We start from the raw sequence: 27,267 nt of genomic DNA on the forward strand, positions 1-27,267 counted from the left end.
ATGAGCCAGCAGTGTTCCATTGTAGGCAAGAAGGCGAATGCAGTAAGTTCAGCAATAAACACTTGCAAATAAGAGTTAATACCTTCTAGGTAAAGGCCACCAAATCTGATCATCATTACAGGTCAGCAAATTGCTTCTTCATCACTAATATAGAGTGAAAAGCTTCAAAGCTTCATTATCCTCTCAGGCGAGAATGAGTTGTAGTTGTTTGATTCTTTGCTCCCTCAAGTCTGTGTATAGGAAGAGTGGAAGATGTGAATGACAGAAAGGTTAATGACTGAGAATAGATGGTCCTTTAAAGCTTTCAGCTATTAGCATGCTTTCAAACTTTCTATCATGCTTCAGATGAATGATTCAGGATTTTTTTTAGCCGTAGTCACAAAAGCCAGGCTTCTTTTGTGATGCTTGATGACTCTCACATAAAAACTCTAAGCATTTCTGTAAACATGTATTTTTCTTGCAGTTCTTCTCTCTACTAGGGTGTTTTTCCAACTGTGTTGTAGAGAACATCAAAGGGAACTGAGACTCAATGTTATACCAGGCTGTCAGCCAATTGTGTGATGCCAGCATTTCAGTGTCTGGGAGATGGATGGCAAACTGCTGACCCTTTTCTAAAATGGCACCAGCAACAGGAGGACCAGACCTGGCTACATGTGTTTTCAAATTTTTTCTTTTTACAAAACAGCAGGACCAGAGGTGGATGGAGACCAAAGGCACTGTTACACCCAAGTTGCTCTTCTTGCAATTTGCCATAGAGATGGAAGCGTTCCAGAGTAACCTTCTTTCCAGACTACCAACAGACATAGCAGAAATTGGTGGAGGAGAAAAGCAAAACACAGAAATAATGCCATAGCAAGATTGGTGCTGGTGCAGAATCTCAGTGAGTTACTGGATGGAATTGATTGACACTCCAAGGGCATGCTTTAAAAGATAGATATGTATGTAGCTTCACTTCTTCATAAACAGCTTCCTGCTTCAATTGGGAGGAATAGTTAAAGTTACAGTAATTTCAGATATTATATATGAAAATAAAACGGAACCACAATCTTGATTGTGGCTGCCTGTTTCTTTGTGTATGTAGGTGTTTCTGCTGCTGATGCCATGGTGAGATAAAACACCAAAACTGGTCAACATGTGAGAGAGACACATAGACAAATCCAAAAGTCAAAATAGAACACCGTAGTGTGTACCCAAATGGTTCCTTCTGTTATCTTCTTTCTCAGGCCATATTTATTTGCTGTGTACATATCACTCTTCAGACTTCTCCAGAATTTGTATTCCCCATGATAATTTGTTAATCCTCTGTTCTTCCAAACTTGAGAAACTTAATTTATAACTATGAACATGAACTGCGTGTTATGTAGATTTATTTTTAGTATATACAGTGGAAGAATATCTATAAGGATTAACACAGCAAAGTAGGAGTCATCTATGGCGGATATTGTGGTGGTGTGAAAACAGATCCTGGCTCTTTGCTCAAAAATGCTGAGATTGCTGATCTGTTTGTCTTCTTCTGTTAGAAGACAAATAGTGGTTAAGGTGTCAAAATCAGTAAGCCAAACACACTGTAGCTACAATATATAGTTTCTTCTCCCTCCACTAATCATTTTTTTCTGAAAGTAAGACTCCAACTAATGCATGCTGATTAGCTAAATTTGTAATTTCACTACAAATAAAAAAATTGGAAGGCAACAGAATTTTTTCCAAACAATTAATGTAGTTTGGAGTGATTTACATAGCATTACTAAATGATGTGAATCTTGGGTCAAAGGAGTGTCATGCCTCACCCAGAAATAATCACAGTACTTGTGTAAATGACTGTGAGTGGGCTTTAGAGGTTGTACCTAAACAGTGGATCAAAGTCACCTCTGTTTGGACAACATAAAAAGACTCCAAACAGCTGAATGTTCACTTCCTCAGAATATGAGAATAAACTAGGAAAGTTTGTAGAACAACATATTTATAGGTGTTAACTATATTCAGCTTTATTCTCAGAACATTCAGATATGAAAAACTGTTGAGAAAACATTGCTCTTGAAAACTCATTGTTAATTTAGTAATTGTTCTGTGTCAACTTGAATCCACTGTAATTAGATTGGGTTACACTCTGAGAAAGAGGAGATGATCTGACCTAAAATACTGGTGTTGTGCAAAGCCTGGCAATAATGCTCTCAGCTGAACAAAGACCTGACTCAATCCTCCTATGATACCAGCAATTCTCAGGTGTTTTCTGCTTCTCTCACATTTTAACTGCTGTGAGACTTAAATATGGGAATACCTAGACTGCTGTCGCAAGCAGATTATGTTTTCAATGTAGACAAAATAAAACAGGCAGTAGGAGGGATATTCTTGCTGTGTGTGTCCAAGAAGACATCATCATTAGCTCTAAGATTTCTGAACTCCTCTTCAGTTGTAGTTGTAGCAGAGTTGATGCTGCTCTATTTGTTTTCTAAAGTAGAAGAACAATATATTTGAAGCATGTTTCTTTTTTATATAATGGCAAGTTTGAGAAAACACCCACAGTCATCAGGTAATTACTGCAGTAAAAATTAAGGAGACACTAAAGCACAGTATCTTAGACTGAAAATAGCACTCTAAGTGTCTGAGTAATATAACATTAAATATTAACTTAGAGTTATGTTACAAGACTAAATGTAGAACGCGGAACAATTAATTATTCTTTTTTGTATGAATCTCTTTCAACATTGAAAAAGCAACAGAAGCTTAGAGAATACTAAGTATATTTACATCACAAAGAAGGAAGTGTCTGGTAAAGACAAAAAATAAGTTCATTAAATCTAACAACAGTATTAAGCTCTACTTTTGTGATAATGTTCATGGAGAGCTTAAAGCTCTAATTGGAGAATGAAAATGTGATAACAATGAGTCAGCATGGGTTTGGGGGGAAGAAATTGTGACAAACAATTCTGATTACAGTTTTAAATGGAATGACGATTGGCTTACAAATAGGAAAACCCGGTAGACATTTTATAGATGGATTTTTAGGAAGGCTTTCAAAAAGGTTTCACATGATGAATTACTACACAAAGCCTTCTAAATATGGATTAGGTGATGAATACTTAAGTTGGCTGAAGGACTGCTTAGAAGATGAAAATAGGGGAAATAAAATTATGCTTTGTTCAATAAAACTAGGGTCATTCATGGAATTCCTTCAAGTGGTTTCAGCAGGATACAAATCCAGTCTGTCATGTGAAGCAGAGGCTCAGAGGATCTGCACTGACCTCCGCTTACTTTTGTATTGATACTACAGATGATGCTACAACATGAGGGAGATATATTTTCAAATAACTGATATGAATCTGCTTTAATACCATGGGATGGATTATAATTCAAAGAATCATACAACTGTTTGTTTTGGAAGGGACCCTTAAAAACCGTTTAGTCCAACTTCCCTGCAATAAACAGGGACACCTACAGCTCAGTCAGGTGCTCAGAGCCCTGTCCAGACTGACCTTGAATGTCTCTGGAGACATGGCATTCACCACCTCTTTGGGCAACCTGGTCCACTATTTCACCACCCTTATTGTAAATAGCTTCTTCCTTATATCCAATTTAAATGTCCTCTCTTTTAGTTTGAAACCATTTCTTCTTGTTCTGCCACAAGATCCTGCTAAAGAGTCTATCCCCTTCTTTCTTATAGCCCCCCTTTAGATATTGAAAGGCCGCTATCAGGTCACCTCAGAGCCATATCTTCTCCAGGCTGGACAATCCCAGCTTTCTCAATCTGTAATGCAAGGGGCTCTGAAGCAGACACAGAAAAACAGGTACAGAGGCTTTGAGCCAGTAAGCTCAGCACAGAACCATGGTGATAGAGCTGTAATGTATTGGGCTCTGGACTTATCTGGTAGCCAACTTGTTTGACCTCAGAGTGATTCATCTTTTACCAAACTGACTTTCTGGGTGAACTGAGTGGCCTCAGAGGAAGATTCTGCAGCTTAACGTACCAGATCCATGTCTGGTGTCAATTAATAGCACCTTTCAATGTAACAGCACTCTTTTATATCAATTTGTACCAAGAGTGCATGGAGAGGAAATAACTTATGACAACAAATAAACTCATACAAATAGAGCCAGGAATCCAAATCTGTCATAAATGGACAATTCACATAAGGATTGTACAGCAGTATTTTAGGAAAACTGTATTGCTCTTCATTTAAAGATTAAAGATTAGGTTCTCATTCTTCAATTACATCTCTCTGGGAAAAAATGGTCACTGAATCTTGGTCTGGTACGCAGAAGAAAGATGAGAACTTTAAAACACTTGATCTAAAATCCTTATAAATAAATGGTTACATTCCAATACAGCTAAGAAAACTAATTCACATAGAAATGAAACAATATGCCCCATAGAGTTCGGAGCAGAGTTCGGAATAATCTTAGGTAGCCTACCTTGTTCACTGCTCTAATTAGAAAATGACATTAAGTTAAAAACGATGAATTCAAGGTTGATATAGACACAAAAATGATAGTAGCAGTATGTACATTTGGCATATAATGCCTTCTTCAAAGTGCAGGTTAGCCTGTGAGAACTGGTATGAATTTAATTTGTGGGAGAGCATTTTAGTGATGGTATGATGCATTTGAGCTCCCTAAGAACTGGTGCAAATTTTGAAGTTTTGAAGACAAGTGAAAGAAATAATCCAGATTTTCACTCTGGTCTGTTCCATAGTTCCTACATAGATATAGGAAGAAACTGTCTAACTGTCTTTGCCTTTCCGAACTTACATTTTGAATTATGACAAAAATCAAGGGAAATGTAAAGAAATGTAAAATTATCATGCTTTTTCTTAAGTAGTTCTGTGCATATCAGTATGCCATGGGTCTTATGCAGGCTTTTTGAAAAGGAGTTAATTGTGCCTAAAATCTGTATTGTAGTTAATCTTGTTATGTGCTTTGTTCAGTTACTTAATTAAAGGAACTGTGTAGTTTGGGCATAACAAACAAACAAACAAACAAAAAACCCTCACACAAAAAAAAAACGAACAAAAAAAAAACCCACAAAAAACCAAGTTGCAGTCTATTAAAATGGTTAATGTTTCAGATAGACTTTTTTGAAATCAGAAATTCAGTATTTCCCAAAATACAAAGCAAGGATCTGAGGGAGTAGAGATGAGTGGAGGATGGGCAGGTAAGCAACATGCAAGCTCAGGAAGATTTAGGGAAAAATCTGACTGTAACATCAAAATATACAGATTTCAATACAAAATGGGAAAATGTGAACAAATAAGTTTTGGTTTTTTTTTACAGAGAAAAATAATCTGGAAAATACTGACAGAGTATGTATCAATGGAATACCACTTTATTTAAATCAAATAATAGTTAACAACAGTGGCAATGCTGAAGTTTTTTCAGTGAACACAGTTAATATGTTTGATCTAAAGAGCAAAGACTCAAGACCATAGATAGAGAGCTCCAGATTTTACATCCTCATGGAAGACTCAACTGTTTAAAACATAGATCAAGCCCCTATGAAGAGCTGCCTTTTCAGAGAAATGCTATTTAGACATACATACATCTCTTCAGGTATTAATGGTAATAGAAAGATGCCTTTCATACAAGAAGAGCAACATCACAAGAGCTTCATTCCAATGACAATCAAACTGATCACAAGTTTAGGAAAAAAATATGGTTCAGCATTAGGTGACTGGAGAGACTATGTTTGGAGATATCCAGAACTGAGCTGGCCAAGATCATCAGCAACCTGATCTAACTTTCAAGGAAGTCCTGATTTGAGAAAGACTGATGTTAGAAGGGACTTCTTTTTATGAGTCTTTGACATCTTTTTTGGGAAAGTGGTAAAAAGCATACCAACATCTGATTCAGTTAAGAAGAAAGTGGTAATAAAAGCTTTCGTAGGGTAATTTTTGGCTGAAAATTGTGCTCAGGATTGTAAATGTCAAATGTATTTTCAGTATGTATTCTTTGGGAGTGGGTGGCTGCAGTCATCTTTCTGTTCTCTTTTTATTTGACGTTGATGGATTATGCCTTACAATATGATCAGTAAATAGTAAAATCTACCTTTTAAAGCTTTTGGGAAATTTAATGTTTTCTTTATATATGGTGATTTTCAGTGGAATGATAGTTATATCATTGCCTTGCAGTAATGAGGCATTGAGATGAGCCATGGGTAATGCTACCAGCAGCAAAATCCCGGTGATGCTGTGAATGCAAGAACTGAATAATGAACTGGCAATGAAAACATAATACTCCACAGCCATTGGCATGTCTTCCACAGTATGTTCATCTGTAATAGATAAGGCAGTATATATTTCAGTTTCCACTTTTAAATGATCATTCCCTATTTTCCAGTCTTCTTCCTCCTCAGAAGTCTTACCCCATAAATTCAAAATCATATTTGAGTAATCACCTTGGTTTAAATGAAGAGAATGCTGAGCATTAAATACCGAAAATGAAGTTTTTCAAGTCAAATGGCTATGGAATTATCTATAAGACTGCAATGTTTGAATCCTCACAGACATGAACTTCAACAGAATATCTTGCCAAACTGCAGTTGCAATGAAAGTTTTCAATGTTGTTCAATTTTCACCACCTACTAATAAATATAATGCAACACTGTACACTGACTTTGCAAAGCCATTTGATGGAACAGATTGTAATCAGCTGTAGGGATTTACTTGAAAAGTGTAGCAAACTAAAAGTGTAAGAGGCAATGCACAGACTCCTCTCTGTAGATTTTGCACAGATTGAAAGGGAATACAGGCAACATTCAAATGTTTCTTTATTGTCATGCATATTAAAAACCCAGGGTAAAACTTTGCATTTTTATGACTCTGCACATAGACAGTATTATTCTTCATCCAAATGTATGATATGAAAGCTTGTCTGCATCAGTCATTTTGAAATAATTGTTTTAATTTGGGGCTGTGGATGAAAGTGAACACAAGGCTGGTGTCATCTCCTAGCAGACATTCTTTCCAACAATTTTCCTTTTTCCAGCTTGACAAATAACAAATGCCTGGTGGTAGCTTTAAATTTAAAATTCATTGCCAACCAGCTGATAAGAAACATATCAAATATTGGATTTCACTGTATAAATAAGCATATCAAGAAGAACAAAGAAGATTCCAATGACTTTCATTTGTTGTACTGCCTCAGTTATCAAATTTCCCACTAATCATAACTTTCCTTTCTGTCATGTCTCTGACAGCTTTACGTATCATATTTATTTATCATACACCTCTGTTTATCAAAATTCTGTTTATAACATCTCTCATGTGGAGGAATGATATTTTGCATACACAAATGCAGCTGGTATTAGAGATTTTGACCTGGAGTTCTGTCTTTTTTAAGGCACAGATTTATAGGATAAAGGAAAATTGTCACTGTCTGCAAACAAGAACAAAATGCCTGTGCTTACTCTGAGAGATTATGAGTAAGGATGGGAGAGTCTGTGTGCTCAGATGCAGTGTGCTTAAAAATCCTTTTTAGTGTGTGCCAGGGAGCTGAGAAGCTAACAAAGGAATTTTGTTGCCCACACAGAAGAGATGCTGAGTTTGAAAACAAAATTTGGGCTTTGATTTTTAGGACTGCTATATGTTACTAGTAGAATTAGCTGCATCTTTGTGCCTTGCTTTGGTTTCTCAGAACTCTCATGTTTTGTACTTTCATTTCTGTTAGAATGACCTCCCCAGTCATTCCCAGTCTTAGATGTGGTTCACAAGAGATTATCCACTGTAGTTGTCAACAGAGCAACTGCTTTTGGATTTCTGTGACTTTATAGGCAATGACCCATCAGCACTTTATAAAAAGCTCAGCACTTAACTTTTAATAGTAGAAACAAGACAAGTAAAACAGTTAAGGAAAAAGGATTTAAAAGCAAAAGTTGCTACACAGGTTTGATTTACCTTGGCTGATTTCAGGAAGCCAACTGAAGGACACATTTTATAAGCTCCTGTTTCTCAGTTTTCTCCAAAATCTTCTCCTGAAGCAGAGTGCACCCTTTCAGTCTTCTCAGTCTTTTGAATCCCCTCTTCCTCTGCCCTGTCACATGTGAATGTATGAACACAGCTACGGACTGAGTCATTCTTAGGAGAAATAACCTGCTTATTTGTGAACTCTATTCACTCTAAACAACAAGATTATAGGTGCCCTACAATACAATAAAACCCATAAATTCTGCAAAAAACAGCTCTAGGTAGACAAGGTCAATAGATATACACAGCAAGGTCATCAGAAGGCAGCAGTGAGGCGCTACTGGACAGCATGATATGCAGTGCAGAATTCATATTGACAGAGTAAAAATTTTAGTTATGAAACAGTTCAATTATTTTTCTAAAATGCATATCGGATTCAATGTAATCAATCATTTCTCAACTAAATGACTCATTTTCATCTATTCTTTGTGGTTGGAATTGCACTTTCAAAAGAAAGTTAGGTTTCTGGAGGCAATGGAAATGAATGAGAAACAGATACCTTTTTCCTTTGACTTTTTGAAAATATGGCTGTAAACACCATTAGAATTAAAAAAAAAAAAAAACAAAAAAAAAACATTTAGAATTACTATGTCAAAGAAAATTAAAACTTTGGAAACTACCATCCATGCTTAAAAATGAAAAGTTCTAAACTTAAAAACAGGTAATCTAGAAAGCTTAAAATAAGAAGTGTCTGACAGAGCTGTCTTCTTGCTCTCAGGGTCTCAAAGTGTTACAGACACTTCTCATCTCTCCTAGGTAAAATCTCCAGTTATAAACAATAAGATGTGGTGTTTGAAGTGTAAGATGTCTCTAATGTCTACAGACAAGCCCTGCTTATACAGCTTTGCAAAACCAGGAGATGAAAGCAATTTTGCTTGTGAAGACAGGAAAGGGACTTCGTGGAGAACTTCAGGGAGTTCCTACTTGGCAATGAGGCTGCATGGCAGCAAGTGTGACACTGACAGCATGGAGGGGTAAGCCACAATACATGAAATCATCAACATCTCCACTCTTGTAGACAAGACAGTGAAGTGATGAAAAGCATCATTTCTTAACATTTCCTCCAAAAGTTTATACTTAGTAACTCAGCATTCTCAGAGATCTGTTCTATTGCAGAGAAGTGCCCTTGCATTGCCCACAAGTGGTATTCAGTCTGAGGAAAGAACACCAGTTCTATTTTTGTGACACATTTTAGTAGAATTTCTGCAGTGGTGAATTATTTACATGATGACCACTGAAAGCAATAGTAGATGTCTTATTACATTTTTGTAGAGGTAGATCTGAGTCAGTATTAAATTTTAGTGATTCTGGATCAGACCTGAACACAAGCTGAAAAAGAAGATTCTAGCAAACAGGGATTTACTGCTACCCAGAGAAGATTCCTGAGGCAACTCATTCTGTTTGGGGCTATCTGCAAATCTGACTGTGGCTCCACACTGAACATGAAATCCTCATTTTTATATACCATTTTTTAGCACTACAGCTTGTGGAAGACCTAGTTATATGTTCTGGGACTCACTGTTTTCAAGTGGATCATGACATGGCTGGCACGTCTACAGCCTAAAGTATGGAACAATGATATTACCTATAGTAATTGCATTGAAAAACTTGTTTCATTCTTTTAAACACTACTTGCTACTTATTAAAGAAAAATACTCATTTGAGTAGGCCATGGTATACTTTCAGTTTCCCAATTCTAGGTTTTAGTTATGGGCTGTTCTGTCATTAGTTAGCTTGTAAATACTTATCTCCCAAATTTATTCTCAGCATTTTTCCAGTTATTTTCTTTTTGCTTTGAGTATGATATCTAATAATCAAAGCCTTTTTTTTTGTTCTTAAAGGTGTCTTAAATTCATCATAATTTTTTGAGACAAAAGAAACTTCCTTTCTTTGTCTTGCCTTTCTCTTGCTCGAGATAATTGCTGATCAAACAAATTTGAAGGAGCTGTCTGTTGCAACAAATAAACTCTATCTTTGTAGTGATTTTCTTTATTTTCTTACTACTTTATTTAATAATTTTCTGCTCATTCTAGATGCTTTAATACCATAGCAAACAAATTGCAGCTTATAATGAACTTCTTTTGCATGATAATTACTTTTTATGAATAAGAAAAACACAGATGTACTGATCTGCTGCAGAGGAGAGGCGAGTAAAAATCAGAGAGTGAGAAGCTCATGCTCCTCTTTGATCTAACTTTTATGGCACGTGCATCCACTTAAACAGGTCACTAAGCTGAGAATCAAGGCTTATTCAGAATTAGACACTACTTGGAAAACTGAAGGCATGTCTCCAAAACAGTAGGAAGTTCAGCATGCTCAAGTGCAAGATACTGAACTTCAGAAGGGAGACTGAACTGAACAAATACAAAACAGACAGAAAGCTACTGGGTAATAATTCATCAAATAAGGCCCTGGGAGAAAAAAAAAATGGGGTGGAAGGTAAATACAACAAGCTGTCATGCTATTGCTAACAAGTTGAACATCATGCTGAGATATATAAGCAGAAGGAATTACAGCCTGCTGGTCATGTGAAGCAAACTTTTTGCACTTTTCCATGTTCGTAAGAATATCTGGAGTAGCATGTCCAGCTTTGGGCATTGTGCCACAAGGAAGATGCAAACAAATTTAAAAGATGATGGCAATGTGAACAGCTCGAGGTCTAAAATTCATGAGCTGAGAGAAAAAGACAAAGTAACTGGGGAAGATTAACAAAAGGAAAATAGTGGACAGAAGTTAGGGTGACATGGGGGAAAGCCGTGGAGCAAAGAGGGGCCCCAAAAAGATGGTCGATATTCAAGGGCCATCTCCTCCAAACTCAGAAACAGTGCATCCCAAGAAAAAGGAAGGCAGGCAAGAATACCAGGAGCCTTCCATAGATCTACAAGGAGCTCCTGGACTTATCTAAGCTCAAAAAGAAAGTCTATAGGGAGTGGAAGCAGGAACAGGTTACCTGGGAGGACAACAAAGAAGCTATTTGAGCCAGGGATCAGGTTATGAAAGCTAAAAGCCAAACAGAATTAAATCTAACCAGGGACATTGAATGGGAAAAAGAAGAAATTCTACAGGTGTATCAGAGATAAAAAGAAGGCCAGATAGGATGTGGGCCTCCTCCCAAAGGAAACTGGAGGCCTGGTCATGAAGGATATAGAGAAGGCTGAAGTGCTCAATGACTTCTTTGCCTCAGCCTTCACCAGCAACAGCACTAGCCACACTGCCCAAGTTGCAGAAAGCAATAGTAAGAACTTGAGGAAGGTAGATCAACCTGGTGTAAGTGAAGATCAGGTTCAAAACTGTCTAAAGATCCTGAAGGTGTTAGAGTCCATGAGAGCCGTTGAGATCCATCCATGGGTTCTGAGGGATGGTGGATGAAGTTGCCAAGCCACTATCTGTCATATCTGAAAGGTCATGACAGTCTGGTAAAGTTCCCACAGATGGGAAGAGGGGAAACATAACTCCATTTTCAAGAAGGGAAAAAAAGAGGATTGAAGGAACTACAGGCCAATCAGTCTCAACTCTGTGTCTGGCAAGATCATGGAGCAGATCCTCCTGAAGGCCCTGCTAAGGCACATGGAAAATAAAGATGAGGTGATTGGTAGTAACCAACATGGTTTCACCAAGAGTAAATCATGTCTGACAACTGTGATGGACTTTTATGATAGACTTACAGCATCAGTGGATAAAGGAAGTGTTTGACACTGTCCCACACGACATCTTGGTCAATGAGCTGGAGAAAAAATGGATTTGATGGATGGACCACTTGCTGAATAAGGACTTGACTGAATAGTAGCACTAAGAGTTGCAGCCAGTGGCTCAGTGTTCTTAAAGGTGTCTTAAATTCATCATAATTTCTTGAGACAAAAGAAACTTCCTTTCTTTTTTGTCCACTTTTCTCAGTGGACACTGGTGATGAGCATTCCTCAGGGGTCATTGTTGGGACTGGTGTTATTTGTAGGTGACAAGGACAGTGGGATTGAGTGCACCCTCAGCAAGTTTGCAGACAACACCAAGATGAGTGGTGCAGTTGACACGCTAGAAGAAAGGAATGCCATCCAGAGTTACATAGACAGGCTTGAGAAGTGGGCCCATGCCAACATCACGAAGTTCAACAAGGTGAAATGCAAGATCCTGCATCTGGGTTGGCGCAATCCCAAACACAGATACAGATTGGACAGAAATTGGCTTGAGAGCAGGGAGAAGGGTTTGGGAATGTGGACTGATGAAAGACTCAACGTGAGGTGGCAATATGCACTTGCAGCCCAGAAGGCCAACTGTATCCTGGATTGCATCAAGAGAAGTGTTACCAGCAGATTAGGGGAGATGTTTCTGCCCCTCTACTCATGAGACCCCACCTGGAGTATTGTGTCCAGTTCTGGGGCCCCCAACACAAGAATGACATGGAGTTTTTGGAGCAAGTCCAGAGGAGGGCCATGAAGATAATCAGAGAGCTGGAACACCTCCCCTTTGAGGACAGGATGAGAGAGCTGGGGCTCTTCAGCCTTAGAACAAAAGGCTCCGAGGAGACAGGAAAGCTGGGGAGGGACTTTTTAGAAGGTCATGTAGTGATAGGCTGAGGGGAAATGTTTTTAAATGGAAGAGGGTAGATTTAGACTAGATTTTAGGAAGAGATTCTTTACTGCGAGGGTAGTGAGACACTGGAACAGGTTGCCCTGTGAGGTTGTGGATGCCCCCTCCCTGGAAGCAATCAAGGCCAGGCTGGATGGGGCTTTGAGCAACCTGGTCTAGAGGGAGATGTCCCTGCCTATAGCAGGGGGTTAGAACTAGATGATCTCAATGGTCATTTGCAACCCTAATTATTCTATGATTCTAAGAATGTATGATTTGAGTCTTGGAAAATGCAGTAAGGGAGAAAATCATCCATTTTCCATGTCCAAGTTTAGTGGGGCAAAAAGTTGTTGGCTTAAATTGTAGAAAACAAGTTACATTTTGAAAAAATCTTTCCAAGAAAGAAAAGATGGTAAGAAGAGGGAGGCAATGGGACTGGTAATCTTTGAGAATTACATAGGAAAACAAACGACAATTAACGTACATAAAGCTGCACTATGTGGAGCAATGGCTGGCCTGGGCTGCCTTCAGAGTCCCTTCTTGCCCCAGTTTCACCTACAGTTTTGTGAAGATTCAGGGGCTGGAATACATGCAGTTGTGAGGAGCAAATGAGATGCTCCTTTAAGATCAAGGACAAAGTTTTATTAGCTTTGACGATGATGCATGATTTTATGCCATTTTCCCCGGGAGATCGTATAAAATACAACCACATAACTACGAGTACATCTTAAAGGCTACCCATTGGGATTACTGTGATGTATTTTACAGGCTTAAACTAAAAGCTATGCAAAGAGACTGCTGACAGTGCTGTCTAGTGACCCAGCCTAAAGGGAACAGGCCCAAGACTGAGCCAGCTTATCAGGGAAAAGGAATCTTTTTAAAAGTAGAACATCTTAGTTGGACAAAGTGTATTTTCTAAGTTCCTACCCAAACCTTCATCACTTTTGATACAGTTTATAGATTTTGCTTTCATTGCAAACTGAGCATACATCACCTATTAAGTGATAGATTTTGTGGCTGGCTGTGGCTGTGGTTTTAGCTTTTTTGCAGGCAGTGTTCTTAAGTGTTTGCTAGCTCACTTGTTTTCCCAAATGCTGAAGAATATAGGTGATATGCTTGCTCTGTCACACTGGAAAGTATAAGATATCACTTGTGAATGATGATCAAGAGAGAATGTGTCTGTTACTGCACAGAAGTGCCTGGAGAAAGCTTGCATTTAAACTGAAGGGCTTGAGAACAGCAAAAGGAGAACAGCAGTCTTGTATGACATTGCTTTACTATTTTCCTTTTGTGAGTTATTTTCTTGTCCAACATGGATAACAACTGCACAAAGGCTCTCATCAGACAAACTTTTCCTGAGGATCATCCCTAGAAATGACCCATATTGATTTGTAACTGGTGGATGAGTTGGGCAGTTCACCTGCAACCACCACCAGTTCAGCTGTTGCTGTGTTGCCTTCACAGTGCAATGCAGTATTCACTGCTACTGGAAGTGGCACTCTCTCATTTTTAAAAGTCTGCCTATAGGATTCGGATGGGGAAGCAACCTCTGCAGCATGAAATGGAGCTGGCCACAGTTTTCTCTTTGTGAATCTAAGCAGCATGGCTTATCGTCAAAACACGGAGCCCATGTCCAAATTGCCTATTGGAAATATCCTTGGCAATGGTTATCTTCTGAGATGTACTTGAGTGTAGTCTGGGCAGTACTGCTTGGCAAGGGCCAATACCATGCAAGGGATGATTCTAACAGCTCTGCAGAACGGATGATTGCTGGCCAGTGCCAGACTCTGAGCCTTGACCCCATTTTACTTATGGATGTGGCCTAAGAGAAGATCTGATAATAAAATGATGTCATGTACAGCAGGCCTGGTTAAAGCCATGTGGGAACTATTTTCAAGGAACAAAATTGCTGCCTGTGGAGGACAACATATGTGGTTTTCAAAAGATAAACGCTTAGTTTTTTAGACAGTGACACCAGGAATGGCACATAGTGGGGCATCACTTCACTGTTCACTTTTGGTGAAGAGAAATATTGGAAGCAAGTCAAACATTTAGAAAATAAGTAAGCCAAATCATGTCTCTGACTGAACTCATGGTGTGGCTGCACAAACCCCTACACCTATAGAGGGCAGGCACCTGATCTGCATGACTGGTTCAAGTCTGGGACTTCACCTTCCAGTGGAAATGCACATTTAGGTGAGTTTAAGGCAGTCATGAAAGTGAAGTCTCAAAAAAGTTCAATGCTGTTATTTCACTCAAGATCTAGTTATCTTGGCTACAGCAAGAGAATAGCCACATATATGATAACATATAATCATTATTTTTTTAATATCTAAGCACGAAAACCATGAGATTGGCATGATAAATGAAAGTAGCCTTATATTTAAATGCATGCGTAACTAATAACATTTCATGTGGAAATTATGTTAATAATTATATTTTATATACAACTATAAAATGAAAAATATAAATATCACAATCAGTGCTCTAACATCCATTTATGCCCTGTCTTGTTTTCGAACTGAATTTTTGGAATGTCCTTTTAAAACATCAAGGATTGCTGGGGCCTTCTATTTGTTGGTAGAGGGCTTGGTAAGCTCATGCATCTATTTTATTAAAATAATTGATCAAATAAAAAATGGAATGTGGCACTATGAGAGATATTAGCCAGCTAATTAATAAGGAAAAAGCTTCAATCCTTTGCTCCCAAGGTGTAATTGGCATGCTAGATTTTTGCACTGCAGATTTGCCTATGCTTTCTGGCTTAAGCAGGCAAAGTAACAGAAATTATTACAAGTATCATATATGTGCTTTCAATTCTTTTGCCTGTGTGCATTTCTCACCAATACTGGGAGACTGCTTTGCTATGTCACAGACCTGCTACCTTTTATCCTGCTTTTAAATCAACATGTGCTCTAAATCCAGTTTGGCCAGTAGACTCTTATTGCCTGCCAGGGCATGCGGTTATATCCTGAAAGACGAACAAAATACAGCACAGTTATTTTAAATGACAATAAAGAAAAAATGGTTGGCTTTGGTTTTGGATTTCTGCCAGATCTTCTAGTGCCTTCGTCTCCTTCTTCTTGCAAGATGGTAAAACATGGCATGTGGAAGGAAGAAAAGTATTTGTCAAAGCAATACAAAAAACTGTTAATAATGCACCTCAGGAGAGTTGAAATAGAAGTAACTGGATATTTATCATTGTAAATGAAGCCTACTGCAGAATTCAACATTGGTAATTTCCTTGTAAAGTTGAATAAATATTATAGCGCTTAGACCCGAATATGTAATAGTTCATGAAAGTACAGAGAAGAAAGAAGGTCTCTAGTCAAAAATTCTTCTGGTGTGTCACAAGGTGAATCAAAAGAAATTCATTTTTTTTAATATTCAACTTGAAAAGGTCTTCATGAAATTTAAGCTATACTGATAAATTCACGGTGCCAGCAGGTCTATCACGATAGCTCAAATATTCCACAGTGTCATAGTTATAACAGGATATTTAAGTTTTCTTAATGTCTATATATAAACAAACAAACAAAAAACACAAAAGAAAACACACAAAAAAGCCACCACAGCACCATTGCCAGTGGTGCAGATAGCTCATGGAGCAAAGGTATGCAGTGAGCAGCAGTGGGTCAGGGCTGTATAGAGGACCCAGGCCCATCTGCACAGGAAGATGATCCTATCTCTGAACTATTAACAATCTGCAGATTTTGATGTACAGTCCATCAAATGGATGCAGACCTAACAAATAACCTAATTCCTCTAAGTCACAGACGAGACAAAGTTTCATCCAGCAAGATATTTTGTCACTTTTCTGGCTGAACATAAAAGTTCTTTGGATTTCATTTTCAGGACTGGTGAACCTGGCACTTTTCATGAGCAAACTGATCTGATGAGAAGTAGAGAGCTGAGATGCCCTGTAACTTATTCACATCATCTTGAGATGATAGAAATATTATATGACACAGGCTGACAAGAGATACCAAATAGAAAACTGTGCTTCTGACACTGCATTTTCCTTGGAAATTTGCAACTTGTACACGGTTTATAATCACGTACTGCTGATAAATTTCTTGGTATTATTGATGTATTGGAAGGTAAGGGCAAAATACTATTGTTTATTTTCACTGTTTTTCTGTAGTTAGTAAGTAGCGCCATTAGTTTTATTCCAAAAGAAAGTGAAGGGCCTTATTCACTGCTTTCACTTGGTTATAAAACTGATAAACAATAAATCAACTGTTACTGTTGTAGCATGTTAGAACTTGCACTATGTGCCAGTGTTTCTATATTTGTGGTGTTATGAAAAGAGTTGATTGATACTGGCTGAGGCATGAGTTTGAGTACTGATCAACACAACTGGCAGTGGTCTTAGCAAACCAAGACCCTGCTTGTTGCTGAGACTTTCGGAAACAGTGCAGGAGGGGAGACTTCTGAACTTTGCTCTGAAAGAGGGTAAGTTGTTCAGAGCATGTTCATGAAGCCCTTCTAATCAAAACTAGGATGTGAGTAGTGAATTTAATTAGAAACAGAGAACATCCCAGCATTTTGCTTCAAGAGAATAGTCAGGTCCCTTAGGAAGAAATCTGCTCATGTCCTCTGAAGCTACTGAGCAACCTCAGTGGGAAGAGAATCCAAGTACGGCAGACCAGATAGTCATTGGGCAGGTAGAGTGAACATCAAGTAGAGTCTGTAGTGAGGAACATGGAGGAGCCAGCTACCTCCCATAGAAGACAGAAAAAAACATTCTTAGGACCACACATTCCTGATAAATGGTGATGCAGTTAATTTATTGAAACCAGAACTTGCAGTGGGTTGGGAAACAGTATGCTCAAATGTTCAGTGTTTATATTGTGTTGGATTTTGTTGCTTTGAGTTTTCTTGACTTAAAAATATACGTTTTATAACTTTTGTTATATAAAACCTAGTAGTTCTCAGATGAATTAACCCTATTAGTGAGAAGAAAGGGTATGTGCATTTAAAAGCCTTCTGATCTCCTTTGGAATCTAAATCTAAGGGACAGGCTTAAGTTTATTCATCTCACTGCTGTGACTGATTTGGGTTCTTGTCATACAGATGTATTGAACACAGACAGAAGCTGACATCATGAAAAACAAAGGGCAGTGGACAAAGTAAGAAAAATCCCTGAAAGGTCGAGAAACTGAGACCAAGTGATGTACACAAATGAAGCAGGGAGTGCAGAAGGGCTACTGTGGAGGGAAGAAAAGATAAGTGCATACAGCAAAGCCATAAGCCAGTAAAAGTAATCTTTGTGGTAGCATCCTAAATTTCTCTGAAGTGGGAAAAAATTGTATTCATGAAGACCAGTGAAAAATGGTGGGCCAGACTAGAAATATTGAGCTTAAATTGCATCTTAGTTTGATAGCAGGATGCCTTCCTATTGGTCAGGAGAGTGAAGCCCTGACAAAAGATTGCCTGTGGAGGTTATGAGGTCACTGTCGCCCAGAAGAGATTAGGGAAACATTCTCCAGGAATAAAAAGATGTATTTGATCCTGATTAAGGATGGGGTAGAGCAGGACAGACTACCTGACCTCCTGCAGCTCTCTGATTTTGTGATTGCAGCACAGGAGGATAAGAGCTTGGATGGAAAGATGGGGCTAGGTGGTTAGATAAGAAAAGGTGAATTTTTTCTCCAGTATGAAATCTTAGTTATATAACTAACATATCGGTGATGCTGAGACTGTAGTATCCCTTCTGAACTCCAGCAAGGATGAAATCATGAGAGTGATAGGATGGGAAATGCCCATTCCAAAATCCCCAGCTGGGGAGTTTCTAGATTTGAATAGGAGAAGAATCTGAACTGTAATCATCAATCAGGCATGCAGGAGAAGACAGCAAGATACAGCAACAGTAAGTGAGAAAAAGAGAAATTCCAGGGTTTTAAGCTGGCAGAGAGAATAGGAAAAAGATAAAGAGGAGTAGTCAAGGTGTTGGTGGGGGAGAATATCACAAACTGGGGAGGTGAGCACAGTGGTAAGAAAGGGAGAGACTATAGGGAAGTGAAGGTGACCAAATCCTCTGTTCTTCATAGGAAAAAAAGAAGAAAAAGGGTAGAGTAAGAAAGAAGGATATATTCTCAGCAACTCCATTTTTAAAGGCTTCTTCTTGTAGTATCAGTCTTCACTGAGACTGCTTGGACAGAGCTCTTACTGAAAAAAGTACATTATAATCTGACCCATGAAAGGTTGAGTTAACAGACTGCTCAGAAAGGCAGCTACAAAAATTATTTTTTATCAGAAGGTAGAAAGTGTTGTTCTGTGTTTCAAGTGATACAGGCTCCTGTAAAATCAGATCTAAAGCAGTTGTTTATGATATAGGATACAATCATCAAATCTGGAATTGGACTGAAGTTCTTATCCTAATAAGCCTGTTCCTATTGGAAAGACACTCAGTTTGCTTCTCTAGAAGCCTGTGAAGTTGAAGAAATCATGTGATAATATGCATTCATGAGGATCTGCCCTGCAGATCTGTCATGGGGCAGTTAAATGGACATATTTAAACCAGCCATGTGCAAGCTCAGCATTTAATCTTTGCTACAGTTCTGCTGGAATTACCTCCAGATGCATTTGTGTTTTTTTTTTCTTTTTCCTAGGAGTTCTAGTGAGAAGAAATTTCTACCTGTTCTCATCACACTGTGCACAATTTAATGCATACACTTGTAGGAGAAACTTTTCAGAGTCTTTGTTCAAATACAAAGACTAAATGAATTTGTAGGATGCAAACAGGTGCCTGCTGACTGCATTGGCCCTGTGGCATGCTCTGCATAGTTGGAATCCTTCATGCAGCACTGCTGGAGTAAAGGAGCTCTGTGTGAGCACAAGGTTGCTTGAAGGACAAAGTCCTAATTCTGAGACAGCTAAAGCAGGCTTTTAAATTCTTTCTGGCACACTAAGCAGATTGTGCAGGGTAGGGAAGGCTATGTGGGCTGTTGTTTTTGTTCTTTTAAATGAAGATTTTGAACTCCATAATTCTCTGAGAAAACTGTTTATCATTGCATAGGACTGATTGCAAACATGGAATTACACAATCCTAGAGTCATTAAGGTTGGAAAAGATCTCTAAGGTCATCTAGTCCAACAATCCACCTACCACCAATGCGTCCCCATGTACCACCTCTACACATTTCTTGTACATCTCCAGGGACAGTGACTCAAACCATGCACGTGCAAAATCCTTTTTTTGTCCATGATTGGAAGAATTCCATGGCTTTTCTACCTCTGCAAGCCTGGCTGTAGGTAACACAAAAAGGACAAAATGAACGTTTCCCCTTCTTCAGTCTCCCAAGATATTCTTCAGAGATGCATACGTTTTGCAAGGAACTCTCCACTTCTGTTTATACACAGCAGTGAAACGGGAATTACTGTAAGAATCTTTCTCCTGGGTAATTTGTCCTTAGCCTTTTGTTAGGTTGTTAGGCAAAGCATGTTGTTTTGCACTGTCTAGATAATTGTTGATGTTGGAAGTATGGGAAATGAGATGTACTGAAAACATGAAGGAACTCCTATGAAATGTTTAGTTCTCCTATACATACTTCAAAGAAAGAAAATACATGCTAAGTAGATCTGGCCTATGGAGTGGAATCAAATGGAGAATCATTAGGCATCTCTGGCAAAAACTTGCTGAGTTCCTAACTGGATGGAGAATCTATACCACTGCTGTTACAGTTCCAGTGGTAACCTCACACTGTGCAGCCTGGGGCACATCAGTAGCATGCTGACTGTGTTTGTGTTCCTGAATTACTAGTGGCAGAAAGTGACCTTGAAGGTGGAACCCCAACTACTTTCTCACTCTTTGACTTTGTTTTGGAGGTTGCTTCTTCTGACTATCACCAAAGCAAAGATTGCGTTCTGTGACACAATCTCAAAAACATGAGACATGACATCCATATTCTAGGTGCCGTGCTGCAATACATTAGTCTGGTGGACTGCTACATACCCTCGTAGTTGTCATTTGAGACACTTCTAATAGAAAAAGCGAACTAAAGTTTCATTCCATCTTATTGTCAAAGGGACACCACAGACACGTGAGACAGGCAGCCAAATGCCATGCAATGGGCACATGGCCAGTAGGGGTAGGCTTTAGTTCAGTCCTATTGAAGGTGCTACTTTTTTTAGAAACAAACTGCACCTTGTCTGGAACAATCTTTCCTTGACAGTACAGACATAGCTGGTAGCTTGGGCATGACACTCTCCTACCTAATTCAGATGCCTTTTACACAGGAATTGTCTCAGGTCTACCTTACAAAGATGATGAACAGAGAAATTCAAGCCTGTGGCTATCCTTATGTTCAAGCCAACTTTGCTACACTGTCTATTATGACTTTGTTCCTTAATACTTCCTGTTATGAGATTGTGGTTTTAATTGTTAAGTTCACCAAATTGCTCAGGAGGAAGTCTTACCGTCCAGTATCCTAAAAGTTTCAGCCACTGTGGTTGCATTATGCTGTTCATTTTCCAAAAGTCTGGTGGTGGAAAAGATTGTTTGTATCTGCTTTGAAAAAGAGAAGTTGTAGGGAAATGGAGTAGGAAGAGTTTTATTTAACTTTCAGTGAAAGGATCATGTTTTAAGAGGGAATGATATACAGGAAAAATTTCTGGCTGCAAATCAAATTTTTGATCACTAGAGGAAACAAATTCAGAAACCGAATGCAGACAGGGTCAAAATGTAATTGTTTTGTTTTTAGAAATAATAATTTATGTAAAGAATTACAGTATAAATTATGTTTATGCAGTGAACTGTTATATGATTACTTACAATAGGAGACTTGATTAGACGGCTCAGAATGGCCCTTCTTAGTATTTGTATTTTCCATTATTTCTTTGCTTTGTTTTATATTATTAAAATTGTATCTTTGTAGCCTTTGTAGCCAAACAACTTCATCCATCCAGGGTCAGGATGGACCAGGCTTTGTGAGCTACCTGATCTAGTTGTAGATGACCTTCAAAGGTCCCTTCCAACTGAAAATATTCTCTGCTTCTCTAATTCTGTGATTCTTAAATAGTTCAGATATTCTAGCAAAGTAATCACTCCCCAAGAAATAAGGTTTTCTTATTTTACTCTCAAAAGTACATTTAACTGGAAAATTCCTTTCATTGCTTTTTGGTAATTTCTGTTTCAACAAGGAAAAACAACATAGAATCCTGGTTTAGCTCTACATTTTCATACCGTTTGAAATCAAACTGCAACTTTGCATTCCATTGTATAAGCATCACCAAATACTGTGTTTTCCTTGCAACTTGCATTTTTAAAGGGAATTAACTTGCAGGGCCGCAGCTTGAGAAACAGACTTGTAGCAAAATCATGATGGATTCTGTTTAATGAAGTTCAAGGAGCTCAGAATCACAGATCTAAATGGCACTGAATAAAAAGAGAAACATTAACAAGTGTTTCAATCAATTCAGTGTCTTACATGTATGCAAATGAAAGAAAGATAGAAGGGCAAACCTTCTTTCCCCGCCTCTTCTGGAACAGTACTGTATAGTAATACAGCTCTAGAGTGGCAGCCTTTTTAGCTGCTCACCCCTTTTTTGAAACCAATTTTGTTTCACCATTAGGAATATTAATTGAAGGAGATCAAAGAGGTCTTTAAAGGTCAACTAAATGGTGTTTTGCTTTGCTCGCCCTCTCGCATGGCCTTAGGCTTATGGGACTTGAGCAAGGACCACGTCACCCTGAGCTCCATAGCACTGATGCACCAGTCCTGCTTTATGCTACACCTTTCTGCATTCAAAAGTTGATGCTGATACTGCCACTTCAAAGGCTCCATTTCGCTTCAGGGGATTCTATCTTTAAAGCACTCAACATCAGTGGGAGGATTTTCACGTCATGTCACATCCTACTTTTGAAGTTTCTTGTTAATAGGGGTCGCCTTTGAAGACTTGCTGCTCCTGAGAAGTTCTTCTCCCAGTACTTCTTGTCGCTGGGACGTCTCTCACAAGATCTTTTTCATATCCCTCCAGAGGATTTTCTGCTTTAGGAACGTCCCTCAAGAGCTCTCTACTGCTTAGGTCTAGGACCTAGAGGAGTTCATATCCTTTAACGAGGCCCTGATTGTGGGCCAGATCATGCAACCTCTAACCAGCATTGAGCTCACTGTAACTAACTCACCTGATTAAGATGGGTGTGATCTGGACAAAGCTTTATTTTAAGAGCAGATTTCGTCCTTCTCTGATTACACAAGTCAAGATAAAATTCTTAACTATTGCAAAAAATGAGGATTCATTGCTTGCTACAGTTAGCATTTTAATTAGAGATGGTCAATTCTGTTTCTGTGAAATTAGAACCTGTGTTTAAATCCTGAACCTTTTTGGAAGAAAATCACTTTTTGGTTTCTTTCCTCTCAATATTGCACTTTCTTTCCTAGACTGGAAAATACCTTACCAGGCCTTACTGGAAAAATAAATAAATAAATAGATAGATAAGTAAATAAACATTTGAAAGCCTCTTCTGATGAGATTTGCAAACTCAGCTGGTCCACATAAGAAGCCAAACTACACAGCACTTGTATGAACTAAGTTTCTCAGCTGTTTAGTTTATCCATGTGACCTAGTCGATATGAACACTGTCAGATGAATCATTTCAGGATGTTGGTGTGTGATTTTAGAGTCTATTCTAGTTCCTAGATATATTTTAGTTTACTGGATAAACTTCAAGCAAGTCTTTTTTAAAAAAATGAAATCAAATTTTTTTTTCCTGAAAGTTTGGGATACACAAGCAAAAGGCAAACAAGGATTTTATAATATTTTAATATGTATGTGTATTGCATAAGTTGATAACAATAGCAGTATTCTTCTAATTGCTTTTGACTTAGGAATGTGTTTTTAGCATTCTTTATAGTCAGATGTCTTTCTCGTTGCATGTATCTTTGTTTCCTTAATGGAGGACCTTAATAAAGTACCTTGACTAAGATCTGAATCAATTTCATGAGTGCAAAGGATCTAGAAAGAGAACTTAGAGAAGCAGGGAAGAAAGGCAGAGTTGGCTGAAATGTGTTTTGAAGTACCCAAGAGGAGAAAGAGAATGAGGGCAAAGCAGTAACTCGAATTACTGAAAGTAAAGGTGTGTGGTATTGCTTCAGATAAAGGGCTTAGAGGTAGTAACTGAGAAAAACTTTTTGGCAAGGGAGAAACAAACATATCCCCCCGAACTGGAAACAAACAAACAAAAGCCACCAAAAAGAGCAGAATAAAACCAAACCAAGAAAGACAACAGGCAAGTAGAAAAGCTTAAAAAAATGGAGCCAAGAAGGCTGAGACAAACAAACAGTGGACTTCTGAAGGAGGCTGAAAATTTGATGTGAAATTTCTTTTTAAAAATAAAATCACTCTAAAATCCTGCATTGTTGGCATGTCATGAAGTGAATTATGTGTAATAATTGATAATATGAAATTAACAGTATACTCTTTTACACAGATTTTCATACATTCAAGTTTTTGATAGAGCAATCATGCTGTCACTACTACCTGTAATGGCATGTCAAGAAAGTCTTTATTTTATAATTTTTACTTAAGGTAAAAAAGATCTGTAGAGAGCTCTTCAAGGTTTAATGGTGATTTTTTGAAAAGTAATAGGATGGTTTGAACAAGAAATAGTGAGATGTTTCACCCAGTAGTACAGTGGTACCAGCTGGATCACTCTGTAAAAAGTGCTCCTGGCAAAGAAGGATACTAAGAATCAAAACTCAATTAATTTATTTAAAAATTGAATAAAAGCAATATAAGACAGTTTGAATACCATTTTATATTGTGTTTTGAAACAGGTGCTTGTTTAAATAAAGTACTTGTTTTCATAAAACTTCCTTTTTTTTTTTTCTGGAGAATCATTTCATTAAAAGATTCCAGCAATGTGCAGTCATGGCCGTTTCCCAAGGCTAAAAAAAGCCTTTAGTTTATTCATAATATGATTGCTAATCTGACCAGCGCTCATGCTGTCTCATCCTCTGACAGTCAAGTTTATGATGAAGTATGATTCTCCATTTTAATCGGGTTTGTTTAATATCGCTCACTTAAATTCTCAAATGCAATCTTCCAGCTCTGCCTTCAAAGACACTGTTTTCATCAGTAATGTCAACTGTTAACTAAAAATCAATAAAATTCTTTGCTTGTCGCACTCTTTCTGAAATCAAGACTCTTTAAATCACAAATTACTCACATACGCATTGTATGCAATAAATGAAGTTTTCCTCTTATAATGAGAGATTATCGTGATAAATATCAAACATGACTTTGAATGAAATGCAGAGCCATATGAGGCACGCTTAGCAGGCAATACCATCTTGAGTAATGTCAGAATCATTTCAGGATCTAGGAAAGAGAAGATAATTTGGAGCAGAAATAGCTATTTAAAAATAAAATTCACCAAACCATAAACAAACAAACAAAAAATAAATAAAGCTGCATCCAAGAACGGTTCCTCACAATGTTATCTAAAGTAATAAAATTCACTTGCTTTAAGCATCTATTAACCATAGTACAAAATATGGCCCAATTTACATAACTATTTAGCAGAATGTAAAATTTGGGTGATGTAAAGTGATTGCTAATTAGGCAGCTCATCTCAGTGGCAGTAAGCTTTACTGTTCTCCCTGATTTATTTTTTTTTTGCAAGTAATCAGTATTTCCATACAAGATTTGGGATGGCAGGAACTAGCTGGCACTTCACAGAATCACAGAATGACAGAATGACAGCATGACAGAATCACAGAATGGCCTGGGTTGGAAGGGACCTCAAGGATCATGAATCTCCAACCCCCCTGCCACATGCAGGGCCACCAACCACCACATTCAATACTAGACCAGGCTGCCCAGGGCCCCATCCAACCTGGCCTCGAACACCTCCAGGGACGGGGCATCCACAACCTCTCTGGGCAGCCTGTTCCAGCACCTCACCACTCTCTCTGTAAAGAACTTCCCCCTGACATCCAACCTAAATCTCCCCTCCCTCAATTTAAAACCATTTCCCCTTGTCCTTCTACCCTTTCAAAGAATTGATTCCCCTCCTGTTTGTAGGCTCCCTTTAGGTACTGAAAGGCAGCAATCTGGTCACCCTGCAGCCTTCTTTTCTCCAGGCTGAACAAGCCCAGCTTCCTCAGTCTGTCTTCATAGGGGAGGTGCTCCAGTCCCCTGATCATCTTTGTGGCTTTCCTCTGGACTCTATCCAACAGCTCCCTGTATTTCTTGTACTGGGGGCTCCAGACCTGGACTCAGTACTCCAGATGGGGCCTCACAAGAGCAGAGTAGAGGGGGACAGTCACCTACCTGTCCATGCTGGCCACTCCTCTTTTGATGGAGCCCAGGACACCATTTGCCTTCTGAGCCACAAGGGCACACTGCTGGCTCATATTAAGCTTTTCATCCATCAGGACCCCAAGTCCTTCTCCGCAGGGCTGCTCTCAAGGACTGCTCCTTGCAGTCTGTATGGATGCCTGGGATTCCTCTGGCCCAAGTGCAAAACTCTGCACTCTGCCGTGCTGAACCTCATCAGGTTCACCTGGGCCCACCTTTCTAGCCTGTCGAGGTCCCTCTGAATGGCATCCCTTCTTTCTACCACTTCTCCCCTTGTTTCTCATCTCTGTCAGGCCGTTATTAATATGAATCGTAGAGGGCATGGTTCATGTGTGCCAGCTCCTACAGATGAGGCTGAGAAGATCTTAGGAGTTACAGGTTGCATTTTTTTGAAGTGGTATGCTCCCATGAAGATTTATGAATGTGCTACTAGCGGAAAACTTACCCATCTCCTCAGTGCCCAAGGAGGTGTGTGAATTTCTAAGATATTGACTAGACTTGGACATAATAGTGACAGTGGATAATAATTTGGATAGTGACAGGAGAAGAGGAAATGGTTTTAAACCAAGACATAGGAGGTTTAGGTTAGATATTAGGAGGAAGTTTTTCACACAGAGGGTGGTGAGGCACTGGAACAGGCTGCCCAAGGAGGCTGTGGATGCCCCATCCCTGGAGGCATTCAAGGCCAGGCTGGATGTGGCTCTGGGCAGCCTGGTCTGCTGGTTGGCGACCCTGCACATAGCAGGGGGGGTAAAACTAGATGATCATTGTGGTCCTTTTCAATCCAGGCCATTCTGTGACTATGATTCTATGATTCTATGATAAGACTGGAACACAGTGTTGTTTGCTCTCTTGCAGCTTCCTTAGGTTGTATTTACCTTCGCTTCATTCAAACAGTGTTATAAAACATCCCACAGCATTAACACTGCTGTGATGTGTTACAGCCACTTGGCACCTCCTGGTTTTGGTGGAGAAAACATCCTAATCCTTGCATTTCATAAGGACCAACCACACTATGGCACAGTCTGGTACTACTGGGAATTCTCTGCACAGGTAAATTGGTAAAAAAAAAAAAAGCTATTTTGCACAGATATTATTTTTTTGTTATTTTTGTTACCTTTCTTCCCCCCCTTGATTTGGGCTTTGCATCTCCAAAAACGTTTTAGGTCACATGCTAACGTTTTCATTTTAATTTCTTTGAAGATAACACAATTAGTGTATCGAGCTACCTAAGGGGTGATTAGGAGCAAATAATGGCTCTCAGTTATTGTTTCTCACTCAGGCAAACAATGCTGCATTGTTTACAGTTCATTGTTGTTTTGAAGGTTATCTCAGTGATCACAAAGGCAAAAGATTGTTCTCTTTTGTTTTGAAGTGAAAAGCTGAGATTTTGGACTACAGACAAAATGGCAGAAAACCATTACTTTTTAGCAGAAAATGTAACA

General features: G+C 38.7%; 1 long non-coding RNA gene across 1 annotated transcript in view; it reads left to right on the forward strand.

Moving 5' to 3' along the window:
* LOC128091579 (uncharacterized) overlaps positions 1 to 26,574 on the forward strand; it is a 460,071-nt gene extending 433,497 nt beyond the window's left edge. The window contains exon 2 of the long non-coding RNA XR_008211474.1: positions 26,401 to 26,574. This is a non-coding gene — a long non-coding RNA (uncharacterized LOC128091579). The remainder of the gene's footprint in view (positions 1 to 26,400) is intronic.
* Positions 26,575 to 27,267: the final 693 nt, after the last annotated feature.

Source organism: Tympanuchus pallidicinctus, unplaced genomic scaffold, assembly GCF_026119805.1.
Source record: "Tympanuchus pallidicinctus isolate F22 unplaced genomic scaffold, pur_lepc_1.0 scaffold5, whole genome shotgun sequence".
Taxonomy (NCBI): Eukaryota; Metazoa; Chordata; class Aves; order Galliformes; family Phasianidae; genus Tympanuchus; species Tympanuchus pallidicinctus.